The sequence below is a fragment of the Musca autumnalis genome, unplaced genomic scaffold (assembly GCF_047663935.1).
Source record: "Musca autumnalis isolate F117 unplaced genomic scaffold, ASM4766393v1 scaffold_3, whole genome shotgun sequence".
NCBI lineage: Eukaryota > Metazoa > Arthropoda > Insecta > Diptera > Muscidae > Musca > Musca autumnalis.
In genome coordinates, this window is record NW_027411866.1 from 143,968,211 (window position 1) to 143,980,485 (window position 12,275).

A 12,275-nucleotide genomic window follows, 5' to 3' on the forward strand; every position below is an offset into this window, starting at 1 on the left:
CAACACAGTATATGGCGAAAAAACCTATTGCAATTCCTTTTGAAAAAAACTAAAAAAATTTTGCGAGCACATGTACAATTTTTGGCATAGAGGTTAAGAAAAATATTCTGTTTTCAAATCTGTTCGCGTTTACAAAATTGGACGATGCGCGCAAAAGTTATAGCGGTTTTTATTCTCATATAAAGAAAAAATATTTAAAAATATCTTATTTGTTGTTATGAGAAAAAGTATGCATAAATCGTTAACAGCATTCCATATCTATTCGTAGATGTTTAAATAGTAATTATTTTCGCGGAAAATCGACAAATAATAAAAAAATTGAAGAATATCCAAATTATCCTGTCGCAGAGTCCGTACAAACCCTCAAAAAATAAATTAAACAAGTAAAAAAGCGTTAAGTTCGGCCGGGCCGAACTTTTCATACCCTCCACCATAAAATATTCTGAACTAAAATGGAATAATTAGTTTTCATTCCTGTCCCCAACTTTAAGTGGGTACGTTAAAATGTCAGATAATGTACATAAAATGCTTCATTCGGGAGGCCCTTTTTTATGGTGCCTATATCTAACTATGTATGTTGATAATTTTTGGTGGGCGAGAAATTGGGAGGTACCGTTATATAGGGGTTATAATAAAACATGGACCTATGTTGACAGTTTTTGATGGGAGCCTTTAATGTCAAATAACTCCTAATTCGGTTAAAAATTGTAGCTAGAATCCTCAAAATACCGAACATCGGTACATAACGTGGGAACTTAAAATGTCATTAACAGCTAGTTCGGAGGTATGTGGGCTATACGAAAATATGAACTTAAATGAAAAATTTTTGTTGGCTTTTAAATTTCAAATTATAGAAAGTTCGTCCTAAAATAAAGCTAAGGTACGGAAAATCGGGAGGTTTGTTTTGGGGCTATACCAAAACATGGACCTACGAGGTTAAACATTTTAAGTAAAATGCTCAAAGTACCGAAAATCGGGAGGTATCGTTATATTGTGGCTATGTTGAAAATTGTTGATGCAGATGTGTGGTGACCACTACAGCTTTCAAATGTCAAATTACAGTTAGTTCGGTTAAAAATTGTAGCTAAAATTGCCAATTACTGAAAATTGGGAGGTACCGTTATATGGGAGCTATATCCGTACATGGACCTATGTTGACAATTTTTTATGGAGAGGTGTTGTGACCACTAAGAACTTCAAATGTCAAATTGCTGCTAGTTCGGTTTAATATTGTAGCTAAAATCATCAAATTACTGAAAATCGGGAGGTACTTTTATATGGGAGCTTTATCAATACATCGACCTTTCTTGACAATTTTTGGTGGAGAGGTGTGGTGACCACTAAGAATTTCAAATGTTAAATGTTCAAAGTACAGATAATTCGGTTAAAACTTGTAGGTAAAATTCTCAAAATACCGAAAATCTGCTATATGGGGATATCGAAATGCGTTATACCGAGGTACCTTTATATGGACCTAAGTTCATAATTATTTCGAATATAAGTTTTTTGGTCACTAAGAACCCTAAATATCAAATTATAGCTAATTCGGTCGGTAACGTTATATGGGGGCTATTCAAAACATGGACCTCTGTCCACTAGTTGTATAAGTTCATTGATATTGACATTTGTTATATAAGTAGCTAATGTAGCTAAAAACGGGCTATACCTAAACGTGGACCTATGTCCACAACTTTTGTTATATAAGTTTATTGACATTTAAGAACCCTAAATGTCAAATTATAGCTACATCAGTCTGAAAATGTAGCTAAAAACGTCAAAATATCGTAAATCGGGGGGTACCGTTATATGGGGGCTATACCAAAACGTGGAGCTATGTCCACTAGTTTTGTTACATAAGTTTATTGACATTTAAGAACCCTAAATGTCAAATTATAGCTACATCGGTCCGAAAATGTAGCTAAAAACGTCAAAATACCGTAAATCTGGGGGTACCGTTATATGGGGGCTATACCAAAACGTCAACCTATGTCCACAACTTTTGTTATATAAGTTTATTGACATTCAAGAACCCTAAATGTCTAATTATAGCTGCATCGGTCTGAAAATGTAGCTAAAAACTTCAAAATACCGTAAATCGGGGGGTACCGTTATATGGGGGCTATACCAAAACGTGGACCTATGTCCACAACTTTTGTTATATAAGTTTATTGACATTTAAAACCCCTAAGTGTCAAATTATAGATACATCGGTCTGAAAATGTAGCTAAAAACGTCAAAATACCGTATATGGGGGGTGTACCGTTATATGGGGGCTATACCAAAACGTGGACCTTTGTCCACAACTTTTGTTATATAAGTTTATTGACACTTAAGAACCCTAAATGTCAAATTATAGCTAAATCGGTCTAAAAATGTAGCTAAAAACGGCAAAATACCGTAAATCGGGGGTACCGTTATATGGGGGCTATACCAAAACGTGGAGCTATATCCACTAGTTTTGTTACATAATTGTATTGACATTTAAGAACCCTAAATGTCAAATTATAGCTACATCGGTCTGAAAATGTAGCTAAAAACGTCAAAATACCGTAAATCTGGGGGTACCGTTATATGGGGGCTATACCAAAACGTGGACCTAAGTCCACAACTTTTGTTATTGTTATTCAAGAACCCTAAATGTCTAATTATAGCTACATCGGTCTGAAAATGTAGCTAAAAACGGCAAAATACCGTAAATCGGGGGGTACCGTTATATGGGGGCTATACCAAAACGTGGACCGATATAGCCCATCATCGAACTTGACCTGCCTGCAAACAAAAGACGCATTTTCCCAAAATTTCAGCGTTCTATCTCCATTTTTGTGGATGCTAGAGTGATTACCACAGACGGACGGACAGACGGACGGACTGACGTGCACAGATCGACTCAGAATTTTACCCTGATCAAGAATATATATACTTTATAGGGTCGCAAATGAGTATTTCAATGCGTTACAAACAGAAAAACAAACTTAATATACCCTCCATACTATGGTGGAGGGTATAAAAATATATGCGGACTCTAGACAATGCGTAGAAAAATATGATACCAAATTTATAGAGATTGGGTACATAAACTACATACTATAGCAACAACAAAAGAGAAAAACTTATTGTTGAAAATTTTGTTATTATTCGCGAATTAGTTAAAATCAGTTGATGCGCATCTGTTTTTGGATACAGCGAATCAATCTCTTTCAATATTTATGCATATTTCGATGTTTCACTCAGCGGTCAAAGTGTGCCGCCAGTTGCATCACACAATGCAAAAAACCTTAAAGTGGGTATAAATCGCGCACTTTGCATACGATTTTGATGCGCATCTGGTTTCAGTAGCGCCCATCAAAAATACGTCTATATACACATATTTCAAACAGATTCTTCAAGAACCGCGGATGTGCCTCCACATTCTATTTTTGGTAAACAAAAACCATATTACTCGCGAATCTCTGTAATTTATGACACGCGTTTTCGCAAATATTATAATCGCGTATAAAGGATTCCATTTACGTAAACAAATTTAAAGAAAATCGCGGTTTTGTCAAAATAAATTTTTGCTGATTTTCCTATTTTCAGGGTATCTATATCCGCGGTTTTAGTGGATGGATTCGATCGCGGATGGTCTGATTAGATCCGTCGCGTAAAAAAACTAAATTCACGCGGGGTATAAAGGAAATTGAGTGGCACTTGTAAATTTTAAACGCAAAAAATAGGTTTTTTAAAAAAATTCACGCATCAAATATTGGCCTTTAGACTCCAATTACTCCAATTACTGACACGCTAGTATCATATTGCCCGTGAAGCATTCTTTGAATCTTTCTTTGGCATATGTCTATAAAATATAAGGTTAAGCCAGAAATCGGAAGGGAGCATAAAAAACTTGTTGGCTTCAACCCATTTTTACCTATTTTTCTACATGGATGCCAACACAGCTTCTACGTAAATTAATTTTAATGGTCGACCTTATGGGATTCCTCCTAGAACACTTCATTTTAAAGAATTACAGTCATACTGTATAGAATACGTTAACAGTTCGCGAATTCTGAATGGGTGAAACTCGGATTCATCGATTGTAAAACATTTTTGGTTTTCGCCATATATATTATTTGCTACATATATATTTTATTAATTTCAGCATTCTCGATGAGAACTACAAGATTTGAAAAACAAGAGAATTTGATTGACGATTGTGTTTCTTTTTCATAAAAATTGGATATTGATTTGTACATTTGTAAAATACCCAAATTTGTAAGGCTTTTCCCCATCAAATCTCCAGCTCCCCAATCCTAAATTTTGTTCCCCATTTTCGAAAAAATATCCGCAGTTTGGGAAAAATTCCCCAATACTGGCAACACTGCTGAGAACTTACAAGTTTCTGCAAGCAAAATTTTCCTTGTAAGAATTTGATCAGCTGATTTAAATTCGAATGTTTTGTGGCGGACTTCGCCATTCTTGGCAAAACATAAACAAACATTTGGTTATTAAAATAATTACAAGATAAAAAAGAGAAGAATAAATTATGGAAAACGACTTATTTTGTAAAATAACTTATTTTGTAGTTTGTGGTGATTGCTTTATTTCTAAGGTAACAAATCCCAGCAAAAAGCGGCGCATCCATGGAGTAGGAGGAACATTATGTGGACGGCCAGCCGTTAATTTATAATATGAAAAGAGAATTATTTTTGTAGCAATGGATAATCAAATAATTTTCGTTAACAAACTTCGATTGTTATATTAAATCTTATCCGCCAAACTTCTTGTTTGTCAAATCAGCTGACTTCTTGCAAGTTTTTGCAAATTGTTGTTCGATAACATTCTACAATTTTTTGGCTTCGAGAGAGCAAAATTAGTGGAGGGATGTTACTGAGAACTTGCAAGTACTTTTTACTTGAGAAGTTATCGTACAACCCTATTGTCAAAAACACTGTATGCCTAAAACGTAAGGATTCCGAGGAATCCTAACTCGAATATTTCCAAAAATGTACAAATAGGAGGAACTTACCTCACGCATTTAGGTAACTTCCCGACGTAAACTTTCAAAACACCCATACACGTGTCTTCTATTTTTCGGTCCTCTTTCATAATCTGTGCAGGGTTTCTTGCAGTTTTTAAAAAAGTTGAATTTTGAATGCAATACAACAATCATAAATTATGAGAATCTGTTAGTTCGCTTTTTCTGGACTTCAATGTTGTGAGGGAGATTAAAACATCTCTGTTAAGGTCGATAAATAACATTGTGAGAGATCCAATGTTGTATTTAACATTGGAGATAATATCATGTACGGAAATTATTTTTTTTCAGCAAGTGAGAGACAGAGCGACTTTGTTTTCCACTGTTATTTCCTATTTGGGGGGCCACATTGCTGACACTGAGCAAGCAAGCATATAACATTCGGAAACCTGTTTTTGGAATGTTGTTAACATTGCCTTTGCCTTAAGTGGAGTCAAAGAGCTCCAAAGTGTTTAGTTGACAAACTACGTTCGTGGCGCAAGGTTGGTTTCGTATTTTGGGGTTGCAACGTGTAGACCTACTGTGTGTTGTGTGTATTTTGGGGGGTTTTTACGTATAGCTGGCCTGTCATGTTGTGTTACAAAAGAAATTAATTAAGAAATCAAAAAAAAAAAAAAAAAAAAACAAAATACTACTACCGTGGATGTGATCGAAAATAATTTTAAACGATGATGATGTTCATGAATAAATGACGTGTTACTTCGTGGAAAAATTATTAAAATAACATTAGTTTTGCTGTGAATGATTTCAAATAGAAAAAATAATATTTTTGTGATGAAAGATTTATGGAAATTCTGTTTTGAAGAACGTTCTTCTCTATTTAAATAAATTTTAAAGCTGGCGCAAACGAAGATGAAAAATATAAGTTGTGCAAAGAAATAAAAAGAAACGGAGAAAAAAATTTAAATCACGTCATTTCTGTAGAATGCATAAATAAATAAAAAATGTAAGAAGCAAGCAAAACAATTGAAGAAAAATAAATAAATAAATTTAAATGAAATTCAGCGTTTACGTTGCGCCGTTTAGACCGGCCAGACAGACTACCTACCAGTCTACCAGAAAAAATGAATGGGAATATGTTTTTTTGTGCTTCAATTAACTTAATTTGCATTTTTATGAAATCGTAATTTGTTCTTGGTTCTGTGTTAACTCCCTTTCGTTGTTTTGCAGAATTTTTTATTTCAATTTTAAGGCATCCGCCTTTTTTGGCTTTTTACGATTTTGTGATTTAAATTTTATAAAATAAAAATACTTTTCTTATTTTCTTTATTTCTTTGCAATTATATTTTTTATTTGGCTTCGTGGGAGATTTCTGCGAAAATTTTTATTTTTATTCTTTATTTAAAATGTTTATATGCCGGCCCTTGGCACGTGGCTTTGAATCACAAGTGACTACTTGACAAATCTTTTATAAAGACGGGAACACTAAAACTATTGGGGGATTTAAAACGTCGAACATAATATTGATATCCTGAAGAAGATTTCCAGCTAGAGGAAACCATTTCCAATTCAGTCGAAAATTTCCAACTACCAAAGAACCTACTTTCTGAGTCCTGCAGCAGTTGAGCAAACAAACTCATTACAAATCGACCTACTAACCCATTATTTCATGAAGGCCTTGTCACCAAAAATTAAAAAAATTTTTGGCCACTAAAAAAAGTCAACAAATAAGTACTTACTCTTTGGCTACTACAAGTCGTAACTACTTATTCGTCACCGTTTAGTGACTAAAAACATTTTTACGGTTCAAGGACCTGCCGGAAATCAGGAGAACGGTGTCGCAAATTTTTGGAACTATCTTTGCCCAACTCTAATGTATACATATCGTTCATTTATTCAAAGAGTGTAATAACTCAAAAACTCGATTAAAAAACAAGTAAGAACGCCGTAAAGTTCAGCCAGGCCGAACTTGTTGTACCCTCCACCACTAGCACCACTAGGAACAATTAGTTTCCTTTCGTTTATGAAGAAGACTATATACCAAATTTCAGCATGTTCGGGAGGTACCGTTCCATCAAAACGTTCATTTGTACTCAAAGAAGACTAAATACCAAATTTCCAAAATTTCGGTAAAACCTTCAAAATGCCGAAAATCTAGAGGTACGCTTGTATGGGACCCTATATCTCTATGGGCCTATACTGATAATTCTCTTCTGAAATATTTTATAACCCCATGGAAAACTAAATAACAAATTTCAGTCTTTCGGTGGGATATACTAAGGCGTGGACCTGTACCAACAAGTTACTGTGGGGAAAGTTGTATACACCAAACGAAGACTAAATAGCAAATTTCAGCCATTACGGATGAATATTAAGTCCACATCCTTCAAAATATCGAAAATCGTGAGGTACCGTTCTATGGGTGCTATATGAAGACGTGCACCTCCACCTTCAAACTTCTGGAGGAAAGTATTATACCCCCAACGAAGACTAAATACCAAATTACAGCCATTTCTGAGGAATATTGAAGCCACGACCTTCAAGACACCGAAAATCGGGAGATACGTTCTGTGGGGCTATATAAAGGCGTGGACCTATACCCACAAATTTCATATGAAACGTTAAATATGCCAAATGAAGACCAAATACCAAATTTCAGCCATTTCGTTGGATTATTGTGGCCACAACCTTCAAAATAATTCAAATCGGGAGGTACTGTTCCATGGGTCCTATTTTAAGGTGTGGACCTGTACCGACAAGTTACTTTTGGAAAGTTTTATACCCCCAACTTAAACTAAGTACCAAATTTCAGCCATTTCGGAGTGATAATGAGTCTAAAACCTATAAAATACCGAAAATCGGGTGCAAGCGTTCTATGGGGGCTATAACAAAACGTGAACCGATATAGTCCATTTACAATACCAAACATCCTAGAAGTAATAGAAGCTTATATACCAAATTACAAATTTCTATCTTAAAAATTGCGAGCTGTGTCTTGATTGCAACAGGCGGACATGGTTAAATCGCCTTAGAATTTTACCCTGATCAAAAATATATATACTTTATAGGGTCTCCCATGAATATTTCGATATGTTACAAACGGAATGACAAATTTAATGGGGGAGGGTATAAAAAACGCGGAACAAGTCGGTTTTGAACGCGACCTCCCATTTTTTCTTTGCACTTTTAAGGTCCATATCTTCGGAAATATGGATTTTCCCCAGATAAAAATATATTTTTGTGCTCAGGACAATAAACTACATCTGTGGTAAACTTTAAAAAAAATCGAAGGGCCGCGCCTAAACCCTACTTAACCCCAAATACTGATATTTGACCAATAGCCGGCCGGGTATTTAAGACTTAACAGGTGCAAAAGTTGGCTATGCGGATAATTTTTTTTTATAAATTATAAGTTTGTTCCAATATCTGGCCTTTTGGCGGGGATTAAGTACTCGCACGGCTACGAGATTTTTGATACTTCCCATAGGTAAAAAATATATATTGTTATATTCAGGACAATGAGACATACCTGTGGTAAAAATTTCATAAGAATCGGAAGGTCGCACGAAGACCCGACTTATGCATATAGAGCTAACCAGAGATATCAATGCCAAACCTCTATACAAGAATACGAATGGTATGAAGTTTCTTAGTGCTCCGTAAACTCATAAAACTTGTTTGACCTGTAAGTCATCTATAATTCGTTGAATTTTCAAGATATCAAAATTTTGACACAATAAAAAATTAAATCAACAGAAAAAATCGAAATTGACTTGACTATGTGAGCGATATGTATGAATGAATGTAGGTCGCTGGTAGTTGGGATTTCGATAGTTTAAAGACAACTTTATAATATAATTTAAGGCAAATTCTTATTTTTTTTTAATTTTATAATTTTTTTATGACAAGTTTTCTTCCCTTTTTGTGCTAATTTTTCAAATATTTTTAAATCCAGTAGCTACAAACAAAAAAATCGAACCCTATCATCAATTCATTAAATATTAGTGAGTGCATTATTACAATCATTGATTTATACCATAAAAGACGCCATAATAAAAGCGCACCAAACACAACAACAACATCAAAAGTACTATTCGAATTATAAATTCTTTTCACATCGTCCTTTTGTGACGACGAAATCATAAAAACAAGTGTTAACGTGAGTGTGTGCGTGTTCCTTCAAGTGTGTGACATTTTCGGAACATTGCACCAAACTGTGTGTGTGTGAACTCCAACTGAGCCAACATTCTCCGGTTGCTGCTGCTGTTGTCGCCGCCGCTTTTTCGAATTTACAGCTTTAGAGTAGGTCAGGTCAGTATTACTTTTTTTTTAATTTCTTCTTTGTGTTTTCTGCTTCTTTATTTTCTATCTTTAGGTTATTGTATTTCAGCCAAAACAGTAAGCATTCTTTTTTTGAGTTTTTCCCTCCATTCATATGGTTTATATCCGCATTGTCTTTTTTGTTATTATTACTATTCTTTCGTTTTCTCTCATACTCTCTCCGGTCCAACAATAACAACAATGAATTGTGTTTATGAATTGTGGTGCCTTTGAACAAGCCGTCATAATAATACACTCGGGCCAGTGATGACAACTTCTCAAGGTTGAAAAATTGTAGCAGTTCTGTTTAAACATTAAACCTTAAACAGCATTTTTTGTTTAACAGTTTAAAATGTTTCACTTTTGTGAGGGAGGTATCCCAAGTAGTGGACCTATATGACCCATATACGAACATAATCTAAGTTTGGACAAAACATTACAAGATTCAAAGTTTTGGGCCAAATCGGCAGTTCCGTTCGAAATGTATCGCGTGTTCCATTTTAGCGAATATTTTTGAACTTTTGTGGTGGAGATATTGGAAGGAGCGGCCCGATAAGCACCATCTTCGAACTTTGTCTAAGATTCGCAGAAATATTACGATATGCAATGTTTATAGCAATGTAGTTCCGGTTCCAAAGTTCGCGTGCACAGAAGCCACTACATATGGTGACCGTGGGGATTTTTTAAGCCATTTCCCCTTAAAACTTTTGTACCGTAACGGGGGAAGCGAACACAAGTTGTTGCAAAAAATAGAAGCGATTCGAGAGCAGCTATTAAACTGGCAATCTTCGAACTTAAACTAAATATAACGAAGGCCAAATTTTGGGCTGGTTGATCCGTTCGAGAGTTATGGTGCGCTACAATCACGTATAGACATAGCTAAATTGACTCCAAATTGTCTGAAACGGATTTCTTCTAAAATACTTGGGCTCTAAAAATCATTTTCTCAATGATGCATACTGTGGTCGTATGAAAGTGTATACAGACTTTAGTCTAACGGGAATAAAGGCTGAGGATATAAATATTCCAAGAGAAACGCGATTGAGTACATGGAATCGTCAAAATGTGGTTTTGCTGATTTTTTATTTTGAAGGTGGTAATATCCGCCGATTTAGTAGATGGATCCCAATGCTTTAAGTTAAGAAGTTTTCCTATGGAAAACCATATTCAGCCAGGCTGAATATTATGTCGATGTCACATGCGGAGGCCAGTAACAATATATTTATTTATTGTACATAGTTCTATTTTATGAGTTGTTATACCATAAGCCCTTAAGCTAACTAGGGTATACAGAATTTGATACTATCATCGATGTAATGGTGTTACACCAAAGGTATGTTTGGACGAAATCCGTTTCAGGCAATTTTGAGTTGCTTTGGCCCTGTTCGTTTGTTGGTCTGTTATTCTTGCTTTAGCAACGCAAGTATATTTTCAGTTTCTCAGTGTCCACATGCAGGGTATTGTATTGTACCATCAGTTCGGACCTAATGTAATTGAGACGGCTGCATTGCGTCCATTGTGTATTTCTGAGGACAGCATGTTCATGTTGGTGTTCCGCTGTTCTTTGTGCCGAGGGATCTTCGAATACAGCCAAGCAGATGGTGTTGGTCCCCTTTTGGGAGCATCGCCGTAACTGTGGTTGAGACGCAAATCGCGGGTAGAGCTTTGCTCGTATGTGGAGTTACATTATCAAGCGGGTGTCTGAACCAGAGAAAGGCAGAAGTGTAGGTAGGCTCTGCTCCTAACCAAGGAGGCGATCCCGCTCAAATATGTTTGAGAGAATTGGTACTCGCTCATTTGTACGGGGTCGTTGGTAAACTCATTGTATTCACCCGGTGTTAAGAGGACTGTGAGGTAGACCGTATGGTAGGTACTACTGTCGAACAAAATTATGAAAATATCTCTATCAGTTCGAAAGTTACAAAGATTTGACCAGGAAAACATCGACTCTGAACCACTGTGCGACGGTAGTGCATCGACAACATCATATTGTGCCGATACATCGATAAAATCTTCGTCTTCTCATGCAGATGGTCCACTGATGTCATAACGAGGCAGGTATGAATAATATTCCTCTGCGTTCCACTAACATGTGCACACCACACTAGCGCCGCATGGCTTACCACAGGTCCTATCGCTCTTTAAGAAATCAAAAAGGTTTTCTTGTCAGCGCTCCAAGTACTTCTGATCTTGTCGCAAATAGCTGTGGCTTGGGCGGACGACTTAAGCATGCTATCGAACTTTTCACCCAATATTTTTGGGAAATTCGTTAGGGATCAAGATTCCATTGGATAATATGTTCAATGTGAGCCACATTTCAGCCGTTAATGTACTGAACAGAATAGCAGGGGATTCATCGACGTTCCTCCGCATACATTACGATCTCCATATTAGGGTATAGGGTGGGTGTAGAATTTCAGAAAGATAGAGAACAATTCCTGTGAAACTCTACGGAACTTAGACTTCTAATTTCAGAATTTCACAAACAACTGTATTAGTCAACCTTTTAAGCACGACTGGAAGTAAGTTGTCTCTATTACCTTGAACATTTGTCTTTGTTAAAGGTGTCGTACGTCTTTGATAGGTCAAGATCAACCATGATTGTTTGATCGCACCGCCTGTTCTGCTTCAGTTCTCTACTGATATGTGTGGATATGACGTGTAATGCTGTTGTGGTACTGTGCACTTTCACGAATCTGCTTCTCATCATGGAGGAAGTAGGGACTCTAGTATCTTCGCAACTGGAGACAACTTTTCTGGCTTCTGATACAATATGGATGGCTAACAATAGATTAAGGACCTTGTTAAATACTCAATTCCGATTTCATCTAGATGCATAAGTTTCTTATACTCTTCTCCACCTTATCACTCGTCGGGTGCTCTATTAATTGCCGATTAAAATACATTAAAATACATACATTTTCGGATCTGTCACTGTCACGCCGTTGAACGTAAGAGGCCGTCCTTTCGTTCTTATTACCCAGATTAGAGAGTGATTTAACCA

The 12,275-nt window shown here is 36.0% G+C and overlaps 1 protein-coding gene across 49 annotated transcripts in view; it reads left to right on the plus strand.

The window, feature by feature from the left end:
- The first annotated feature begins 5,350 nt into the window (after window positions 1-5,350).
- LOC141397847 (uncharacterized) overlaps window positions 5,351-12,275 on the plus strand; it is a 401,443-nt gene continuing 394,518 nt past the window's right edge. For 18 of the 49 annotated variants that reach the window (XM_073974618.1, XM_073974622.1, XM_073974621.1 and 15 more), the window contains exons 1-2: window positions 5,360-5,493; window positions 8,907-9,257. The gene's annotated coding sequence lies outside the window, so the exon portion shown is untranslated. Of the gene's footprint in view, window positions 5,958-8,906; window positions 9,263-12,275 lie in introns of all 49 variants that reach the window. The other 31 variants (XM_073974614.1, XM_073974615.1, XM_073974617.1 and 28 more) reach the window with 15 other exon arrangements.